The 20,624-nt window shown below is 47.7% G+C and overlaps 1 long non-coding RNA gene across 4 annotated transcripts, besides 1 other annotated feature; it reads left to right on the forward strand.

Moving 5' to 3' along the window:
* Nucleotides 202–1,775: an enhancer, noted in NCBI's record as "VISTA enhancer mm429". NCBI's record gives its function as "enhancer in: limb[6/6] | branchial arch[6/6] | genital tubercle[6/6] | facial mesenchyme[6/6]" and the evidence as "EXISTENCE:transgenic organism evidence [ECO:0001131][PMID:17130149]".
* On the forward strand, nucleotides 4,497–20,317 carry Gm40289. Of its 4 annotated transcripts, none has more exons than XR_868370.1 (4): nucleotides 4,497–4,692; nucleotides 18,545–18,665; nucleotides 19,363–19,689; nucleotides 19,799–20,317. It is a non-coding gene; the product is annotated as a predicted gene, 40289 (long non-coding RNA). The 4 variants fall into 4 exon arrangements; XR_868368.1 differs by lacking the exon at nucleotides 4,497–4,692 and adding an exon at nucleotides 16,221–18,450; XR_868369.3 differs by lacking the exon at nucleotides 4,497–4,692 and adding an exon at nucleotides 16,224–16,580.
* The last annotated feature ends 307 nt before the right edge of the window (nucleotides 20,318–20,624 follow it).

Here is a 20,624-nt window from a genome sequence, read left to right on the forward strand (position 1 = left end):
ACTCCCAGGCAGGAGGGAGGCCTGTCGGGCTCAATTAGGGCTGTGAGTCCCTTTGATCCACCCCAAACTCCCGATAAGGACTCGGGGCAAGGGGCGCTGGGGGCAGACTTCTCCCAGTAAGGGGTGAGGGGTTCCCTCCAGGGGGCAGGAAGCCAAACCTGGCTCCTCCGAAAGTTCCGCCAAAGAATGCCCCCTTCTCGGAGCCTCTGGAATTGGGAAGAAATTCCTTGCAAATTCCATGGCCACCCCTGACCAGTGAGAAAATGAGAGTGCAGCCCAGCTCGACGGCGCGGTGCAGCCTGGCTCCATTAAATGAGTTCAAAACAATTACCAGGGAACATGTGTTTCCTATGAAGGGAGCAAGTGTTAAAACGGATTTAATTTTCTTTTGTAAATAAAGAGGCCTATCCAGCCCGGCCTGTTTATCTCCCTGAGAGAGATGAAAGTTGTTTCATCTGCCGGTAGCCTCTGAGCGCCTCCCCACCGAGGCGGGGCCGCTATCTGTACTCCATGTGTTGTGTATCTGTAGAGCCTTTCCATCGCGGTCATGTGGAACTGTTTGAGCACCATGAGGTCTCTTCTCAAAGTCTGACTCTTAGTTATCTACAATGGCGCTCCTCTCCCTCTCCCTTAAACATATTAGTGATTCATAAACAGTAAAATTAGTTGGCTGGGGAGGGGTTGGTGGAGGTATTCATTCTGGCGGCGCCTGCTTTCCTGGGTTGGTAGTTAAAATAAATCATGGCTGTCACAATGGAATTCGGGCCTAAAAATCACCTGTAGGAATCCCCCACACGCACACCCCGCACCCACGTTCCCCACCCCCACCCCCAGCATGGATGATCAAAGCTACCCTACTCCAGCTGGAGAAGGGGAGTGAGATTCGGGCGAGGACGAGACACGGAGGAGAAAGACAAGAGGCAGTTTCAACAGTCAGAAGGAAACATCCAGAAGTTATGAGGAAGGAATCTGGAAATTAACATCTCTGCTCTGGAACTGCACGAGAATGAGGTTGACTTAAGATCTTAGTTTTTCTAATACAAAATATAATTAATCACTTCGTTCCGTGAAGTTGTGTTTCCACTTGACCTACCCGCGCTGGCAGCCAGAACTCAGGTTTGCTTTTTTGTGTTTCTTTTTTCCCCGACTGCAAATTTAATAAATTTCAACATGCCCAAACTTCCTGACTTACACTGTCCACCACGGGTATCTCTGGAAACTTCAATAGCTGGAGATAACTCACACACTCTGCTCCGCCTACCTTCTCGGCGCTCACAGTAATCCGGGATCAGGCGACTAAGCTTTCATCTTGAGAGCATTTAAGTTAATTACACGAGGCCAGCAAGGCCCTGAGGAGCCGGTTCTGCGCAGCCCTCCTGAAGCCAGACATCATAGGATCCAGATGCAACCCCTTGGCAACTTAAGCCCAACAAATTTCCTTTGTCAAGAAATGCAAACAGCCCAACATTGAAGCCCAGGCTACTACAGTGAGTCGGCTTCCTTGGGGCTAGACTACAGCTCCCAGAGCCACCATCCAGGCCAGAAGCTATTGAAAGGTGCAAGTGCCCACTTAGCGGCACCTTCCACCCTCCCACCTGGGTACGGGTTACCAAGGATGGCTCATTTTAGTTTGAATGGGTCGCTGATCAGAACATGACTGCCTCTTGTCAGTTGACCCCAATCCAAGGCATTTTCAGGACAGTGCATTTACTGGCAAGAGACTGTCCCACTTAGTTGGCAGGTTTCCTACTGTGAACTTTGTTCCCAGATGTCTGCACCCATCTCCCTCTGGCACCTATCAATCTGTCCCAGCTTAAAATGACCCTCCTCTTGGATATCCCTCGGAGATCATGGCAGGGTCATCTGCCCCTATTCTCCATCCTTGCTGCAACCTGTTCCCATCTCCTTTGTCATCTGAGATGGGCAGGGTTCGTTCTTTCTACTCCATTACAGTGATATTCCCCTCTTGCGAGGCAAGGGTGTTCTGGACTAGGCAGCAACCCTGACTGAGTCTGAGATCCCCTAAAACCATCAGCTCCACACTTTTTTTTTCCTGGGGTTTTACTCACAGCAGAGCTCATAGCTCCATGCTACCCACCGATCACAGCAAGAGTTTGATGTGGTCACGTGAGAGGATTCTAAGATCAGCATCCTGTGGAATTGATCTTGCTCTCAAAAAGTCTACCCATGTCTTACTTGCAGTACCTGCCTTGGAAGCAGAGTCTTTGCAGATGTAATCAAGGTAGTGTGAAGCTCTCTGAGATCAGGGTGGCTCTAATCCCATGGCTTCTGTCTTTACAGACGAGAGACACATAGGGAAGAAGGCTGTAGCAACCAGAGCATCCCCCAAGAACCTGGAGAAAGCACGGCCAACAGACCTAGAAGAAACACACCCCACCTCACGACACAATAAGCACCTGTTTGTGTTTCCCTGGCTTGACTCTGAGTGTGCAGGGATAGAAAATTGTGTCTTCACCCATTGGAGGTCGTGGCTGACACCCCACAACCAAGCACAGATTAACAAGAAAGAAATGTATAACAAATTTATGTAATAAGTTCCACATGGTAGCCTTCAGGAATGAAGACCAAAGAAAATAGGAACACAATTGGAGGTTTGATGGCACAGGAACAGCCATTCAGAGGACATTGAGGTTCATGGGCAAGGGACCTTGCTGGCCCTGTTCAGTTCTTTCTGGAACTCTGTGTCTTGCCACCGTCTTTCCTTCTCTCCAGGTGTGAGGCAGGCTTCTGTCACATAGGAACTGGTAGCCTGCTCAGGGTAGCTTGATCATACTCATGAGTTCTAGGCTGTACATAAAAAGGTGGGAAAATGTTAGCAGGCTTTTCTGCCTCTGCTTTTCCTTGGTTTCCACCAAGTTTAGGGTTAGTGTGTCCTGTTCCCCATCTGCACTGTAGAAAATAAGGTCAGCGTCTTTCTAGGCACTGTCCATTCTGTCACTGGGACGTGGCAGGGCTTCAGTGTGATGGGTATGGCTGGATGTGTATGTACAATTCTTCTATTACCTCATGCCTGACTCACAGAGACCACCACTGGATCCCAGGGCATCCTCCGTGTCTCAGCTACAGAGAATCTTTGCGGGACTCTTACCAGGAGCTAAACCTGCCTTGATGTCCCAGCCCTGGGTCCAGCCCCTTCTCCCCAAACAGGCCATGAGTCCATAGTTCTTTTCCACCTGGATAACTCAGTAGGAGAGACCCATCCTGGAGGTATTTGTTCTTGGGTTCATTCAACCTGGCTCAGGGTCTTTTCTGTGCCCCCAACACTGCCCTTGGCACCACTTGGAGTTCAATGCTCTCTGTACCCATGGATTCCTTATGCACAAATTCAACCAGCCGTAGAAGGAAATGACATTAGATCCATGATGTGTCTGTACTAAGCCTGTGCAGGCTTTTTCCTTGCCCCTGTTCTCAAATGAGTTGGGCATGAGGTGTGAGAAGAATTGTATACATTGTATTAGAAGTCATGAAGCACCCCAGAGGTGAAAATATATGACAAGGGAGGACGGGGTGGGGTAACTTTATTTTAGGGATTTATCAGCAGCAGACTTTGGCAGTGCTGAGGATCCTAGTACAACTTCTCCTGTGTGGCAAACATAACCTTGAAACAGCCTGTAAAGTGGTGGTGTTGTGAGCGTCTCATTTCTGGCATCCAGCTTTCTGCCAGCCCTCAATGTTCAGATGTGTGTTGAATGAATAAATGATTTCATGAGCAGGGAAGTAGATCTCAATGTGGTAGATCTCAAAATGTGGGCCTCACATGCAGCTCTCCTTTTCTCTCAAGGATCCCACCCGTGCTGGCTAGCTTTATATCAACTTGACATAGGTTAGAGCCATTCGGGAAGAGGCACTCTCGATTGAGAAAATCACTACTCCATAATGTTGGCCTGTAGGCAAGTCTTTAGTTCATTTTCTTAAACAGTGATGTGGAAGGGACCCGCCCATTATGAATGGTACCACACCCTTGGGCTGGTGGTCCTGGATATTATAAGAAAGCAGACTGAGAAAGCCATGAAGAGCAAGGCAGTAAGCAACACTCCTTCATGGCTCCTTCATCAATTCCTGCCTCCAGGTTCCTGCCTTGCTTGAGTTCCTGTACTGAATTTCCTTAGTGATGGAGTATTACCCGGAAGTGTAAGATCAAGTAAACCCTTCCCTTCTTAAGTTGTTTTATCACAGCAACAAAAACCCTAAGATGCCAGCCCTGCCCCGGGAACAGAAAGAAGAGACTGCTTGGAGAAGATAAGTAGAGGAAGGCTACGAAATTCCTGAGCTTGATTCCTCTCGAGCCAGATCCTGCCTTCCTGAGCTGTGCAAGAAGAGCATTGCTTTGGTTTGCATGTGGACTGCTCCCCATGGGCGGCTGATACCGCAGGTGGTGCTTTTAAAAAAGGTCATAGAACCTTTAGGAGGTGGAGCCTCACTGGAGGAAGTGCGTCACAGGGGGCGTGGGCTGCAGACGAGATTTTTATGGCTTGGTCCCACTTCCTGTTCTCCCTCTGTTTCTGAACTGTGTGACCGAGTCATGCTCCTGCTCTCAGACTGTGCCCACAATGATGGACTCCATCCCTGTGGAGCTGTGAGCCAATGTAGTCTTTCTCCCTCACGGTGCTCTTGTCCGGGCATTTTATCTTCAGCAACAGGAAAAGGCACTAACGGAACTCCCAGAGGAAGGTACTCCGAGAGGAAGAGGGTGGGGTCTGTGCCATGAGGATGGACACGGAAGAACCCTTTGCAGCCCTGACCTGGAGCAGGTGCAGGGTCACAGTCAGCAGGCTGGGTCTTAGAATTAGCCAATAGGGACGCAGAAAGGCAGGTAACCAAGGTAATAGAGGGTTTTCTTTCAGTAAGGAAGAGCAAAGAAAGTGTGTTGGGGAGCAGCCTGAGGAGATTGGCAGGGGTCCAACAGAAAGGCAAGCAGGCTCTAAATCTGTTTCCTGAGTCCATAGCAGGTAGCCCAGATTTTAGCTCAGCATGATGGAGTAATGCAAGTTGGCCGGTGGTGAAACTGAGTTCCCTGGGCCACCATAACTGAGGGCCACTCCAAGAGTGATTTATAAGGACAGGAATATATTCTCTCAAGGTTCTGGAAACATCAAAAGGAAGGTGCTGCCTGGCTCTCTGCTTCTGGAAGCTGTGAGGGGAGATCCATTCCAGACCATCTATGGCTTCTGGGGATTCCCCCACACCCTGGCTTTTCCCAGTTTGAAGACACATTCTCTGGTCTTGACTTTCTGTTGGCCCACCTCGGTAGTTCATGACAGTCCCATCTAGACCTACCTAATTGTATGTACATGCATCTGCAGAGACTTTTTTTTTCTAAATAAGGCCATATCCACAGGGATCTAGACACTGCAGAATCACGGGGCATGAAGGGGTTGCCAGTTCTAAGGCCACCACTGTCATCCAGGTGTGTGATATCAGTGGCCTGGAAAGAGGAGTGGGTTTTGGGAAAGATTCAGGGGCATCAACAGGTGCAGAGAGAATCCCTTAAATTCTCAGGCACAGGGCCATGTAGGAGGGAAAGGCTGGGGATACCTGGCAGGTTTTGCCTCTAGCAACTGGGTAAATCACGGTATTAAAAAAAATTTTATTTTATCTTATTTCTTACAAAAAAGCAGCCTTCTCCCCAAACTTAATTAGCCCAGTTTCCATTATCAAGGGGCAACCCAACCTCTTCAAAAGGTCTGGCTTTCTGCAGACATTCCTTATAGCTGAGGAGCTCCGGGCAACACGAGAAGACCCATCTGCAATTGCTAAGTAATTGCTTTTCAGCTATAAAAGTAATTAAGAAATGGCACCAATTTCCCTAAGTGTAATGTGATTATATCCACTGGCTTGGAAAATCATTTGCGATAAACTGAAGAAGCAGAAAGAGTGAGGCTCGTGACTGGTGTGGTGTGAGGGTCTGAGAGCTCTCCTAGGCCTTCCCCTAGGTGCAGGGTCAGGGTGGCCTCGGTGGGCTTGGGCTGTGGTGGGTCAGAGAGGACAGAAAAGTCACAACTGGGCTGGGCTTGATCAGGCCAAAGCAGAGCCCGGCCTGTGAGGTTCACCTGTCAGAATTCTGGTCAAGGGCAGACACACAGTACTTGACTCCACAAGGTCAATGGTAGCCCAGGCTTTCATGGAGATAACAGCAGGGATGAGGCTTGGGGTGGGGGACAAGGTGACCAGCCGGACCTGAAGGATGAAGGGAAGCTGAGCAAGGACAATGTCAGGCAAACCCAGAGTCCAGTGGGACCAGGTTGTGCTAGCTGAGAAGGTCGTGTGAGACTGAGGCCAGAGGCCCTTTGTGATGTGGTCCTAGCTGTCTGCATAGTCTGTTGGCTTAAGGGAGCCTTAAAGCCAAAGAGACTCAGTCCAGTGTTCTATCCAATAGAAGGAAGCCTTCCTCTTCCCAGGTGGGCAGAGAAAGAACCCATGAGGCAGAGCTCTGGGTTCACACTGTTATCTTGGGCAAATTGCTCAACCTCTCTCAACTTGTTTGCTTCCCCAAGAGATTATGGCAGAAGGAGCCTCATAAATGTGAAGGCTGGACAGGTGGGCCTTGGGAGTTGCTGTAGGCAGCTTCACCTACACCACCATCATCACCTTCACCATCCCCACTCTCATCATCGTCATCGTGTAGGCATCAGACCCTTTTCCTCCTCCTGATAAGAGCTCTTTCTCAGCTTTGGGACATTTCCTCAAATAAAAAAAGAAGGAGCTGAGGCCCCTCCTTTGTGGAGTTCTGTGAGGATTTGAAGAGCTGTATAGCTTGGATGCAGGCTGGGTTTTGAATACTCAGCTGATGTTGCTGCTTGGGAAGGCAGTGGATCCTCAGGATGAACTGTATCCCCTCAGACCATAAGCCAAAGTCGCTTCTGTCAGCGATTCAGCCACAGCAATGAGAAAGGTACCGAAACAGCGCTAAATGGGAAACAGCCGCATCAAGGATGGGGTGTCAGGACATGCCTGCCTCAGAGCCAGTCTAGTGCTCTTCTCACCAAGACGGAAAATTAGCAGGGAAGCTCGCCCAGAACAGCAGTTCAACCCTCTTGGCTGTTTGAAATGCTCCAACTGGGCGGAGCTGGGGCTCAATTGTCAGAGCACTTGCCTAGCATACATGAAGTGCTAGGTTCTGTCTGTTGTGCCCTGAGTCCACGGGAGACCCAGGCGAGCCCAAGATTGTCTAAGTCTGCAGCAACTCGCAAAAGAGTCTTTTATTGTTTCAAGTTTGAACCCAGTTTGCCAGCCTCACGCTCACTGTGTGAATGCTGGCAAGTGTCCCTGAGTCCAGAAAACATTGGGTTTATATACAGTATAGTTAGGAATAGTGTGAATGTTCACAGAAGAGGTGAGTAGAGGGCTGTAATCATTTGGTGAAATAGTACTGAAGCAGGAGGGGAGGGTTAATGGATGTCTGTTCAGGGACTAATTTTATGGCCAGTCGTAACTAACTGTGACCTGACCTCTGTTTACCTTTTTTTCCATGGTCTCCCTTGAGCTTGTTATTTCTCTAAGGTCTCAAGGACAGGCACCTGGAGTTCTGCTGCTTATCAGCAGGAGTGTTGGCTTTTGGAGACACAAAGGCAGGGAGGATGTCTCCTCAGAATGTCCTCATTTAGGGGGTTTTATGGGTAGTGCCATTCTAACGCTAAGGGAGGAGGAGGGAGCACCAGGCTGCTGCAGGAGGATGCAGCACAGAAACTAGCTGACTGCATATCGTGCTTGCAGCGGGGCAGGATGGGAGCTTGGGGGGGGGGGGAGAGGACGTAGAGGCAAACTGTACACAACACTGTAGTCTCTCTAGTATCAGTAATTCAGGAGTTACAACAGTCTCCAGCACTGCACAAATCAGGCATCATGTCATACGTCTGTAATCTCAGGAAAGAGGATCAGAAGTTCAAAATCAACCTTAGCTTCATAGTGTGTTCAAGACAAAGGCTAGCCTAGGATACATGAAACCCTGTCTCAAAATCAAGCAAACAAACAAACAAAACCCCAGAAGCCCAGAGTTGATGTTGCTTTAGTTTTCAGGAGCTTACTGTTTGGGGACCTGATTTCATCCTTCCTGGCACAGCAACCATAGGAGCTTTTGAGATTTGTTATACATCTATATTTCAGATGCATAACATCTATATGCCAAATCTGTGGGAGCAGAGCCTAGTTTGGCTGAGGAGTTAACTCCATAGACCACTGAACAAGCTAGCTTCCAACCTCCTTTCCACTCAGATTCCCCTGCTGGATTCTGGTCCATGTTTCCATCCAGGGAAAATTGTTCTGGCTGCCTTATCCCTTATCCCAGCCTGCTTTTCTGTTGTTATGATAAACATCATGACCCAATGCCACATGGGGAGCAAAGAGCTTATCTGCTTACAGGTGACTGTCCATCATTGAAAGAAGCCAGGACAGAAACTTAGAGGCAGGAACTGAAGCAGGGACCAATGGCTCCTAGACTTGCTCTCCATGGCTTGCTCATCTTGTTTTCTTAGACAACCCAGTGCCCAGGAATGGCACTGCCCAGGTTGGACTGGGTCCTCTCACATCCTTCATGGCATTCGTTCCTTCTCTGCTACTATGATGCTATAGCATGGCAAAGGTGACTTGAAGAAGGAAGGGTTTATTTTGGTTTATAACCGAGAGGGTAGGAGTCTATCATGATGGGAGAGCACGGCGGCAGGCAGGCACATTGGCCAGAGCAGGAAGCTGAGAGCTCCCATCCTCATGAAGGAGAGTGAATTGGACGTGAGTCTTTAAACTCTCAACACCCACATCCAGTGACACTCTTCTGTCAACAAGGAACCTAAAACCCCTCTAACAGCGCCACCAACTGAGGCCCAGGCATTCAAATACCCAAGAAGCTTACAGACGGTGTTTATACTTTAAACCCACTAAAATCATTAATTATGAAATGCTTCCACAGAAACACCCTCAGGCCAGTCTAATGGAAGTAATTCTCCAGTTGAGGCTCCCTCTTCCCAGATGACTCCAGTTTGTGTCAAGTTATCAAAAACTAAGCAGCCAGGGTGAGGTGGCACACGCCTTTAACCCTGGCACTGCAGAGGCAGAGGCGACAGGCAGATCTCTGTGAGTTCAAGGCCAGCCTGATCTATAGAGTGAGTTTCAGGACAGACAGGGCTACAAAGAGAAACCCTGTTTCAAACCAAATAAACAAAAACCCAGAAACAACAAAACTAACCAGAGCACTACCCTCAGAACTTTGGAGTCAGGCAAACCTCTGATGGACCAGCGTGACTGAATGAGTCTTGTGGTCTCTTCCACTCTGTGCTCTCAACTGATAACATGGAGGTTGGGGAGATGCTCTTCTCTTCTCTCTGCTGTGAATCTTGAAACAAGAATGCAAATGGAACATTCTAGGGCCTGGAGCAGCTCAGGGTAAAAACTTTTCTCAGTCTTGCTAGCTAGCCCCTCCAGCATATACTTCTGCACCCCTAGGAGCCATTCCCTCAAGGACAGAAACTCCAGGGCCACCTCAGCCACTGTGTCCTGACCATCATCTTTCTGAACTGCAGCACTGGATGGCCATCCTTTGGAGCTATCCTGGGTACCCCAAATCTCTTCGGGAGTTCATTCAAAAACCCCCACGAGAGCCCAGGGAGATACAAAGTCAACTATGGGACCGGAAAGACACACAGAGACCCTGTAGTGTTCTGCCCCAGCTTGCCAGTCCAGAGGAAAGGCCATGTTTAGTTTGAAAACAACCAACTTTATCAGCATCAACCCTGCCTGCAATCTTCTCCTGCAGCTGAGTAAACAGATCTGCTCCACAAGCACCTTGGCTCAGCTCTGGCGACCCACTGGGCTTATCTGTGTCTTACCCCTCACCAGGCCAGCCAGCATCCCCTTCTTTGAGGTATACTCCTTCCCCAGAATGTCCCTGTGGCTCCTAAAGGTCTGCCCTTGGCCCTGGTTCCTTTTCCACTCTGATGTTCTCTCATCAGCAAAGTGAGGATAACACAGCCTGCTTGGCCACATCAGCTGCAGGATTAAAGCCAACTGCATTCCGGGGAGATGCAGGGTCCAGAGAGCCTGGCTTCACTGCTGAGAGATAGCAGGGTAGGATTAACAAGCTTGTGGCCACCACCAATGGTTCCTAGTGTGCCCTTGGGCAAGTTCACTAACTTCTCTGAAGTTTAGCTTCTTCACTAGTGAACAGTGCATAACAGAGACTAGTGAATAGCTCAGCAGCCTACTGCTCTTTCAGAGGACCAGAATTCACTTCCTAGCATGCACCATGTTGAGAAGCTCATAATCACCAGGAACTCTGGCTCTGGGGAGATCCAACTCCCTTCTCCTGGCCTCAGTGGACATCTGCACACTCAGGCTCATCATAAACATAAAGAGAATATAAAGATTATTTTTAAAAGAAGTGATGTTGGAGCCAGGCATGGTGGCATAAGGCTTTAATGCCAGCACTCTATGAATTGAGTTTGAGGCCAGCCTGGTCTACATATTGCGATCCAGGACAGCCAGAGCTACATAATGAAATCTGTCTTTAATAATAATAATAATAATAATAATAATAATAATAATAATAATAATAATAATAATGTGATCTTAAGGCAACTGTGGAGATGTGGTATATGGGACACTTTATCTGTGATGGCCATTTGTAAGATATTCCAGGATGACAACGAACTCACTGCATCCCTGTAGGGAGGGTTGGGAGACTATGTCTTATAAAGCTTTTATTTCCACCTGGTCACAAAGATACAATGAAGCTACTTAATATATTCACATGTAGAATCATACATTTGTGTATGTATATGTGTGTGTACCTGCCTATGTGTGTGTGTATATATATATTTATATATTTACATTATTGCTAATTTTTTAATTGCTATTTGTTATAGTTTGCTCATGCAATGTCTCACAGGTTCATGTGTTGAAGGCTGGGTCCCCAGCTGGTGGCACTGTTTTGGGAGATGCTGGGAACCTAAGGGGATGTGGTTGGGTGTCCAGTTGATAGCTGTAGTAGTCAATCTTGACTTGATTGCGAGTTGCCACACAGGAATTTAGGAAAGCACCCCTCCGATGTGCCTGTTGGGACCTTTCCAGGGGTGAATGGATCCGCAAGGCGTTGAGCTAATTGTTGGCTTCATCTGTTCATGAACTCAAAACCTGAAGACCTAATCGTGCATGTGGTGCCTGCCAGCAACTCCAGAACTCCAAAGACAGGAAGGAGATAAAGGGTTTAAGGTTATCCTCAGCTACATATCGAGCTCCTGGCCAACCTGAGCTGTTTGAGACTCTCAGGTGGTAAAACAATGGGAGATGGCATCACCTTGCCTCTGTCTCTACTAAAACACAGCAGAGTGACTCTTAGGGCCACCCAGCTGGTAAGTGGCAGAACTTGCCAGTCAGAAAGGCCTATCACACACACACACACACACACACACACACACACACACACACACACTTATGCATCCTCAGGACTTAACAAATCACAAGCTAAAGACCCCAAACAATATGGACCAAACCATGAGAAATGCACCTGCTCTCTTGGGGACAGCAGTATCTCATCATCCCGGTAGGATTTCCATCTTATTGTGGCTGAGTATGCAAAACTTCTGATCTTGTGCTAGATTCTGTGGTTAAAATGGCATTTCTAAACAAACTCTTTTTCTCCTCCTTTCTTTCCCTCCTCTCTCCCTCCTTCCCTCCCAAGATCAAAGGAGGCATTTGGGCCTTTAAGATAACATTCACTTAGAGAGAGATGGTAATATATAAGATTAATGAAAATGAACATAATCCCTCTGGGTAGAAGAGCTTTTGTTCAGTCGTTTGTCCTGCTGTTAATTATGCGTTAGGTGGTGATAAATGTTTTAAATCAAAGATGCCTGGAAAACCATTTAAATGATTTTCACCTAATTAGGTTCCCTGCCCATTCTCTCAAATCCCTCCCCAGTGCAGTCCCTGCTTTTGACATGAACTTTGCAAGAGTCAGGGACCCTGAACATGGAACAAGGAACTATTCCAGCTCCTGGGCTCTGACCCACCAGCAGATTTATTTTTTCAAACTGTAGATGGAAGATCAAAAGAAAGTTTATCAGGTCCTGTCTCCCTTTAGCCTGTCCAGCCAGACTTGGACAAGACTCTATCAACCTTGAGGCTGAGAGAGGCCCAGCTCTGGGAAGGGCAGGGGAAGACATGGGGGAGGGAAGGAAGAAGAGGGAGGGGAGAAAGGAGAGAGGAGATGAGGAGAGGAAGGGAGGGAGGAAAGGAGGGATACAGAGTGAGTGAGTGAGGAGAGAGACAAGAGAGGGGGAGAGGGAGGAAGAAGAGAAGCAGGAGAGGGGGAGAGAGAGCATCCCCAACAGAACATTGTTAGATTATATCCAAGAACTGCTGAAAGGACACAGCCAGGCTGTGAAAGAGCCTGAGGTCAGAGGTGCAGAGGCTGGGTGTCTAAGAGAGCTGGTTGGTATAATCCAGAGACCCAGGGGTCCAAGATTCATGGAGGTTCCCCTTTGTTAAACTCTTTGAAACTGAGAAACCTGCACATCTTAAAGGAACTACTAGGGATGGAGTGTGGTGTGCTGCAGGGGCCAGAAGGATGACAGGAAGATGGAGGGAGGATAGAAATGGCCCAAGGATGACAGGGGAGATGGTGGGATGAGGAGCAGCAAACCTCCCAGGATTTCTGCATCCAGAACCCCTTGGTCTGAGGCTAGAGCTACAGATCAGTCGTTTACCATTTGCCTAGCATGAAGGAAATACTGAGTTCGATACCCAGCATCACAAATGGCACCCTAGCACGCTGGGGGTGGAGGCAGGAGGATAGAAATTACACAGTGGGTTGGAAGCATATTTCTCAGAGCCTCTGAGATCAGAACTCAGTCCTTTCCAGATGAGAGGCCCGTGTCTTCAATTTTCTCCAGTCTCCACCAACTGAGTGGCCTCAAGCCACTCGCTGATGTTTCTGAGGCTCTTGGAAAGTGTGATGTAGCACAGCCCTTTGCCCAGAGTCTAGGAGGACTCGCAGGCAAGACACAATGGCTGTGCCACCTGCAGAGTGCCATAGATAGCCTCTCTCTCAGGCTTGACCTTCCTGCCACCCACTTGAAGCCAGAAGATACAAAATGTAGAATGAAGGAAATTCCTTCAATGGACACCTCCTCTGGCTTAATAAAAACCAAACTGGGCAGCTCATGTGGAAACTGGAGTCTTCGTCACAGCTCTTCTCTTGGTAATAGTGTCACTCGCTATGAGCCTGTGGGATAAAATATCCCAGACAATCTGTCCACTGGCAACAATGAGAGGTTTGCAGACACCCAGAATCACAATTATTTGGATATTTGCAAAACACGTCTGTTAATGATTTGGGATCCTAAGGACTTACTTTGAATTAATTCCTCTTTTAAAGGGCGGTTTGGCTTCCCATGAAGGGGCAGACCTTGGATGCCTAGCCTCAACCTCACACTAAATGAACTTTTTACAGGTTCCAGATGACGCCTGGCACCTGGCAGGAGGGAGGCAACTCCCAGGGTCAGTTACAACCAGAGTTCCTTCAGCTACCCCTTCAGTCATAGGGCAGGAGGCAGTACCCTCCCAGGAAGGTATTTCAGCAATGCCTTTGAGAAGCCTCTGGGAGCCTCAGCAGGAACCATTGGGAAACTGAGTCCCAAACCTTGAGTCCCACATATGTATACTCCTGCTCCCAGAGAAGAGCAGACCCTTCTAGAAGGTCCTCTGCCATCCTTTCCGTGTGTGTGTGTGTGTGTGTGTGTGTGTGTGTGTGTGTGTGTGTGTATGTGTGTGTGTGTGTGATGTATATGTACTGTGTGTTAAGATAACTGGACCAGGGAGATACCTCTATAAGCACTTTGTCTATGTGGTGGCCTCCATTGGCTCATAGGAAGTGGTGCTATTAGGAGGTGTGGCCTTGTTGAAATAGGCGTGGCTTTGTTAGAGGCTTTGTCAATAGCAGGTGGGCTTTGAGGTGGGTCTCAGGAGTCCAAGCCCAGCCAGTGTGTCACTGTCACTTCCTGCTGCCTGCAGGTCCAGATGTAGATCTCTCAGCTCTCTCTCCAGCACCATGTCTGTCTGTACACACAAGCCACGACAATAAAGGACTAAACCTCTGAATTGCAAACTAGCCCCAATTAAATGTTTCCTTATAAGAGCTGCTGTGGTCACGGTGTCTCTTCTTTTTTTTTGGGGGGGGGGTTGGTTTTTCGAGACAGGGTTTCTCTTTATAGCTCTGGCTGTCCTGGAGCTCACTTTGTAGACCAGGCTGGCCTCGAACTCAGAAATCCACCTGCCTCTGCCTCCCGAGTGCTGGGATTAAAGGCATGTGCCACCACACCCGGCCACAGTGTCTCTTCTAAGACAGTGTATAAAGTCTATAAAGTACATGGCATACAAGCACGAGGATCCAGGATCAATCCCCAGAACCCATACAGAAAGCAGGCGTGGTAGCTATGTTTGCATCCCACACTGTGGGGAGTCTGAGACAGGTGGATTTCTGGAGGACCACTGGCCAGGCAATCCACAGTAATTGGCGGTAGGGAGACACTGACATCACAAGTCTTAGAAAACCTGGCTGCTCACCTTCAGCGAGTAGAGAGTCTGAGCTCTGGAGTGACTGGCAACCTTGGCTCCCCATCTATATTAATCTTCTGGCTGGAGATGTGGTGTTAGACAGGTATTTAGTATGGCAATCCACTGTCTTCTCAGATTTCAGGATCTCCAAATGAAGCGCAGTTTTAAGATTCAATTCCTGTCTCTGCTTATTGGCATCTGAGAGACAGTCAAGCCAAGAGCTCTGGCCTCCAACTCTTGGGTCTGAAATGATTCTTCATCTCTGAATGTGGGTGCATGTGTCTCCCTGAGTGAACCCAAACACAGATTCTTGGATTACTCAGGAATTCGTTCTTGGCTTGCTTTTGACAAATGGCCAGTGGATTCCCACAGTGCCTGAGTGATTTCACATTTCACCAGCCGGGCACATTTCTCAGCCTCCAGTGCCTGCTGATGTCTGTTCCTGGCTCACACCCATCCTGACGGGTGCACAGAGGTGCCTCACGATGGTTTGATTCTAGCTTTCCTGACGAGGAGTGATGCAGGGCTGCTCATTAAGCTTGCTCATGTGTGTGTTTCCTCCCTGGAGAAACATCTGTTCCAAGTCTCTGCCAACCTTTTACTTGTATTAAGCTGTAGACATTCTCTGTTCTGGATACAAGATTCTTGTTGGATATTTGACTTGTATATTCATCCCTGGGTTTCCATTTTACCCTTTGGTACCCAAAAGCCTTTCCTTTAGATGTGACTCAGTGCTACCTAGTGTTCGCTGGCCTGGTTCCTATACTTGGTTGACATTTCTTGCCTCTAAATCTGCTCACTGGCCCCATCTCATGGAATGTTCCCTCTTCTCCCAGGTTCTGGCTAAGTCCTCTTTGTTTTGAAATTTAAGTGTCGTCTCTGCTTGGAAGCCTTCTCTGATAGCCCTAAGCTGGGATCCATGTACTTCCTCTGAGGTCCTAGAAAGGAAGGGCTTCCCTCTGTCAGGACACTTTTCCAAGTGCTTCTCAATTGTCTGTTTACATGTAGGTCCCTCCTACCAATACACACAGATACCCCTGACTGTGGATTTTTTTTTTGCTACAGGGAATTGGATTTTCTGACCCATTAACCAAGCACAGAGTCTGGCAGATGGAAGGCTCTCGAAGTGGATGGATACAAGCTAATCCCGTGGCTCCAGACATTTTTCATTACGAGACTTCCCCCATAGAGCAGGGCACACATCTTCAACCGATAGAAATTGTGTTTCTGTGTGTGTCAGTCGAGTCTATCTGTGACAAGACAGCCAGGCTTTAAAATGCATGTGTCTGGTCTTAGCCTAGTACTGACAACACCTTTTTCATCTATAATGCCAGAGGTTTAGCTGGGAATTCTAGACTGTCTCCCCACCCGCTAGCAAGATCCATGGTCCATAGCATAAAAGCACTATCCATTTTAACAATGGGAAAATTAAGTCTCAAAGGTGATTGTGATTTGAATGTGAAATACCTGTCACGGGCTGTTGTATTTGAGAGAGGGAAAGCAGGACAAATACTGAACTTCAAGAGCTACACAAACCTGTTCCTCCCTTGGCCCCTGGAACAGCACACTCCCAGTCCCCGGGCTTCTGTGTCTTCATTTGTGATGCTGAGAACTCAGAATTACCAACAGTAGGAACATACCTCATGTTGCTGGAAGAATGTGCTGGTGTTTGTGACATCAGGACACATTCTGGAAGTCTGGGTATCATCTTTTTTCCCCCAGCTATGAGTAGGGATAGCAGAACCACGAGGGATAAGGGGTACTTTCCTCCTGGAAGGATGAAGATGTCTGCACACCATCCTGTGTTGTGTAACTGGACCTGTTTCTATATCACACAAGTAACTGGCCCAGAGATCCTCTGTCAGTTCCCAAAGACTACCCCTTGCAAAGGAAGCCAGAAACCCAAAGCCAGTGTTCTTGCTCCCAACTTCAAGGCTTTTCAAGTGCTCATCTTCCAGAGAGGGAATGTCTCATAGTGATGAGAGGGATTTCTGTGCTTCCTGATGCTTTTCCTGGTATGTGATTGCTCCCTTCCAATCCACCTGTCTGCCCTTCTCTGCTGTCCCTGAGGCATATATCCACCTCAGGCCCTTTGCACTTACTGAATGGGATGTTCTTCCCTCAGATAACCCCAAGACTGGCTATGTCCCTTCATTTCTGACTCTACTCAAATGCTGCGCTCCACAGAAGTGGCCTGCCCTCCAAGAGACCCTCACTTTGTTTTAGTTGTGCCTATTAATTGCTGCCTATGCCTGAAGTGTTGCTGTGGACCAAGTCTGCTTTCGGCTTCCCTTTGATAATTTCACCTCTGCAGCAGAGACGCTTAGATGTTGTGTTGACTGCTGTTTGTCGCACACCTAGAACAGCTGCCCATGCCATAGAGATTCATTCAGTACTGTCGGGGTGAAGGAATGAATGGGTAGAAAGAAGTCCAAGAGAGACTTGTGTGAAGGCCATTGTCACTGTTGCTGTGAAAGTCCTCTGTTCTCCTCCCTGGGGAATGACAGAAAAGCAGAGCTGACTGGGCTCCAACCCCGGTGAGGAAGCAGAGACTCACCTCTGACTGGGGAGGCTGCCTGGGACCAATGGGCATTTTACCCCCTCACCTCTGATTATTGAGCTGGGACCTTAATTTACTGGGTCCATCCCTGAGTTAGTTTCTCAAGCCTTCCTTGTGACATAAAATATATTTTCCAAACCAGCAAGCCCTAGGAACCAGGTGGGCCTTGAGTTTGGATGTGGACATGCTGGGGAGTCTCTGAAGGTTCGGAACGTGATGCTCAGATCCAAAATTAGCGTGTTTGTGCTGTACTTTCTGTTCCTTTTCCTTTCCTTTCTTTGAAAGAAGCCTGGAGCTCAGGCTAGACCGGCTGCCCAGCACAGAGATGACAACACACGCCACCAGGTTCTGCTTTGTTTCCACGTAGGAATCTGGCCCAGACCCACACGCTAGGGTAGTCAGCACTTAACCAACTGAGCTGTCTCTCCAGCTCCAAGGTTTCCTAGGACACACTTCCCCGTGGTGGAAGCCCTCATGTGAGGCTGGCGAATCTGCTCATCATGCAACTGGGCGAGCAGCAGCACCCAAGGCTTCGTGGACAACACAGAGATGCTTTAGGACTGAGGCTAGTATCCTGGACATACTGGGAGGGATTCTGCCAGAATGGATTCCAGTACAGGAAGAACGCTTGCTGTTTCTCCAGGAAGTTCCTGCTCCACCACAGAAAAGAGAAACAAATGGCTTCCAATTCAGTTAAATTGGAGGCAGCTTTCACCCTCCTGTTTCAGGAAGGTCTGTGTTGTCTGGGCCCTGTGGCCATGGAATGTCAACAGCCTCACCTTACCAGCAGGACACTGGGGGACTGTAAAGAGCTCACTGTGATCAAATTCTTCTGTCCCAGGTTTATCTAATTAAGTAGATTCTTTTCATTTTAACCAGAGCTACATCAAACTGTAGGTGTCCCGTGTGTAGATCAACCTGTGAGAAGATCAGTTCCAGGATAAGGAATGGGTGCTCGAATTGCCCTGATGAACAAGGTTCCCATTACAGTGGCACACAGAGGCAAATCCTGCTAATCCCAGCTCTGACTGTTTCCTCGGGATTTGAATAGTGGCCTGGAATATGCTCTTCTGCATGCAGTTTCTGCACACCGAAGACACAGAGCAGCCAGGAGGCAGCTCTGTTCTCTGAAAAATATCCATTCAGTTTTACATTGTTGAGTAGCCACATGCTAGATACCAGGTATCAACTCAGCCTCAGGCTGGCCAGAAAGAGATGTATGGACAGACAGTGGGACCGGTCCAAGAGAGGAATGCTCCAGTCTGTTGGGTACCAACATGTATAACTCTCGTCCAAGTGTCTTCCTACTGAACCCTGGTGGCAAGGTCATATGCAACTGAACATTAAGCAGTCTCTGTTCAGATTCTAGAGCCCACTCTCTTCCTGGCTCTACTGATGCTTGTGATGTTTGTGATGCAGGATGTGTGACCACCATGCTGACAGCTAGACCATGACATGTTCTGAGGAGATGAGCAGATGTCTATTCATCTCAGATCACTACCAGTAAACCAAAGAAATGACTCCACCCAAGACTAGCCAGGTTTGTTGTGAAGAATCAATAAGTTTATTGGGGGTTATTTCTAGGAGCATGAATAACTGGACTGTCCACCCCACAATGGGGCATGACTCTTGAAAAGAAAGCTACATGCCTGGTGCACCCTGCCCAGCTTGCAGGCAGCTCCACCAGAGAGTTTCCTTTCCCCCAGAGAATGCTTGCAGCTTTTAAGACCCTGGGGAGGGACCCTGTAACTGATTTCTGGGCTTGAATCTCGCAAGCCTCTCTCCTTTCACCAAGAAGGAATGTTTCAACACCATATAGAGCTGCTTTGGAGGCCAGGGAGCAGGTTAAGACAAGGATAAGCAGGCAGGGAAAGGGAAAGAAGCAGTCAGCATGATCACCCTTCAGTGTAATACCAAGGCTCTGAGGAGGTGGGAGTGGGGTGAGCTTGGTCTAATCATCTGTATCCACTTCCCTGCTGGAAGATTTAGTACTTTTAAGATGATATATTGATCAGGTTTCTCTAAAGCAAATAGGAACAGAGGATAGATACATAGATGATTAAGAGATACGTAAGTGATGATAGATACAGACTGTTGATGGGTTGGTAGATAACAGACAGACAAATGTAGATATAAGTAACCTAAAGACAGATGAGAGAGATGGAACTACAGAGTTTGCAAAGCAGTGCCCTGACTAGCCATCTGCAAGCTTAACTCTTATGTATGTCATTATCCAGTCTCAGTTTAAGTCCAAAGGCATCAGACTCAGGAAGCCAATGCTACAGCCCTCAGCCAGAGTCCAGGAGGCTGGGAAGCCAGGAAGTCACTGGAATACATTCTCCAGAGGAAGGTCAGAGATCCTGGACCTCATGGCCAATGACAGAAGAATGTGCCTATTCCAACACAGAACAGAAGTGCTACTCTCCCCTTCTCCTTTCCTTCTGATCCTCCATTAAATAGACAACAGATTCCACCCTACCCCCAAGCCTACCCCCTCCCTCTAGGTTTCTCTGGAGATACCTTCCAGACACACCCAGAAGTATTTCTCAGTATCCTGCATTGAGGTGAGTTACCCCTAAAATTAACCATCACAGGTGACAGTGTTCCCCAGTTATGTGTAGTCAGTGAAAAATCTTATCAGAATCTCAGCTGTGATTTTTTTTTTTTTTGCAGGAATGGACAACATGCTGTGATATTTTAAGATATATATGGAAATGTAGAGACCAGAAGCCAAAAATATGCCTGAAAGGCATGAAGCAGGGAGATGACCTCTCCTGATTTTAAAACTTACTACAAACTCTAGCAGTCAGCCTGAGATCATTAAAATAACCAAATTCACTAGGAACCAAAGAAGAACATGGTGGGTCCACAGGGGAGGGAGTAGTGGTATTACTATTTAAAGCACACAGTGGCTCAGTTTCACAGCACAGTAGAAGGCTTCTAATGATGGATAAAGGTGATGGCTGCACAATGATGTGCAAGTACTTAATGTTACTGAGCTTTTTTATCTAAAAGTGACAACCCATAGAAAATGGAAAACTACTATAGTTGGGACTGTGGAGATGTCAGCATGAGGCAGAGATACAGATCTATGGGACAAAATTGAAAGTCTATTTGTGGACTCTTACATTGGTAATCAGATTTACCTTTGAAGAAAGAATTGTCTTTTCAGCACAGGACAACTGGAAATCCATGTTCAAGAGAATGAATTTGCCCTGCCTCACATGTAGCAAAAATTAACTCAAGAAATATCAATGGTTCAAATGTAAGAATTAAAAATAGAAACTATATAGAAGAAAACATAGCTATAAGTTCCTATGGCCTCAGATTGTATTGGCCTTAGATGACATTTAACAAACAATGGAAGAAAAAAATGGTAAGTTGTATGTCACTAAAATGTAAGCTTTCCTACACCAAAGGACCCTAAAAAGAAAGTAAAAACACCATCCACAGAATGGGAGAAAATGTTTGCACATCACACATCCGATAAGGGCCTCGC

The sequence above is a fragment of the Mus musculus genome, chromosome 5, assembly GCF_000001635.26.
Source record: "Mus musculus strain C57BL/6J chromosome 5, GRCm38.p6 C57BL/6J".
Lineage (NCBI taxonomy): Eukaryota > Metazoa > Chordata > Mammalia > Rodentia > Muridae > Mus > Mus musculus.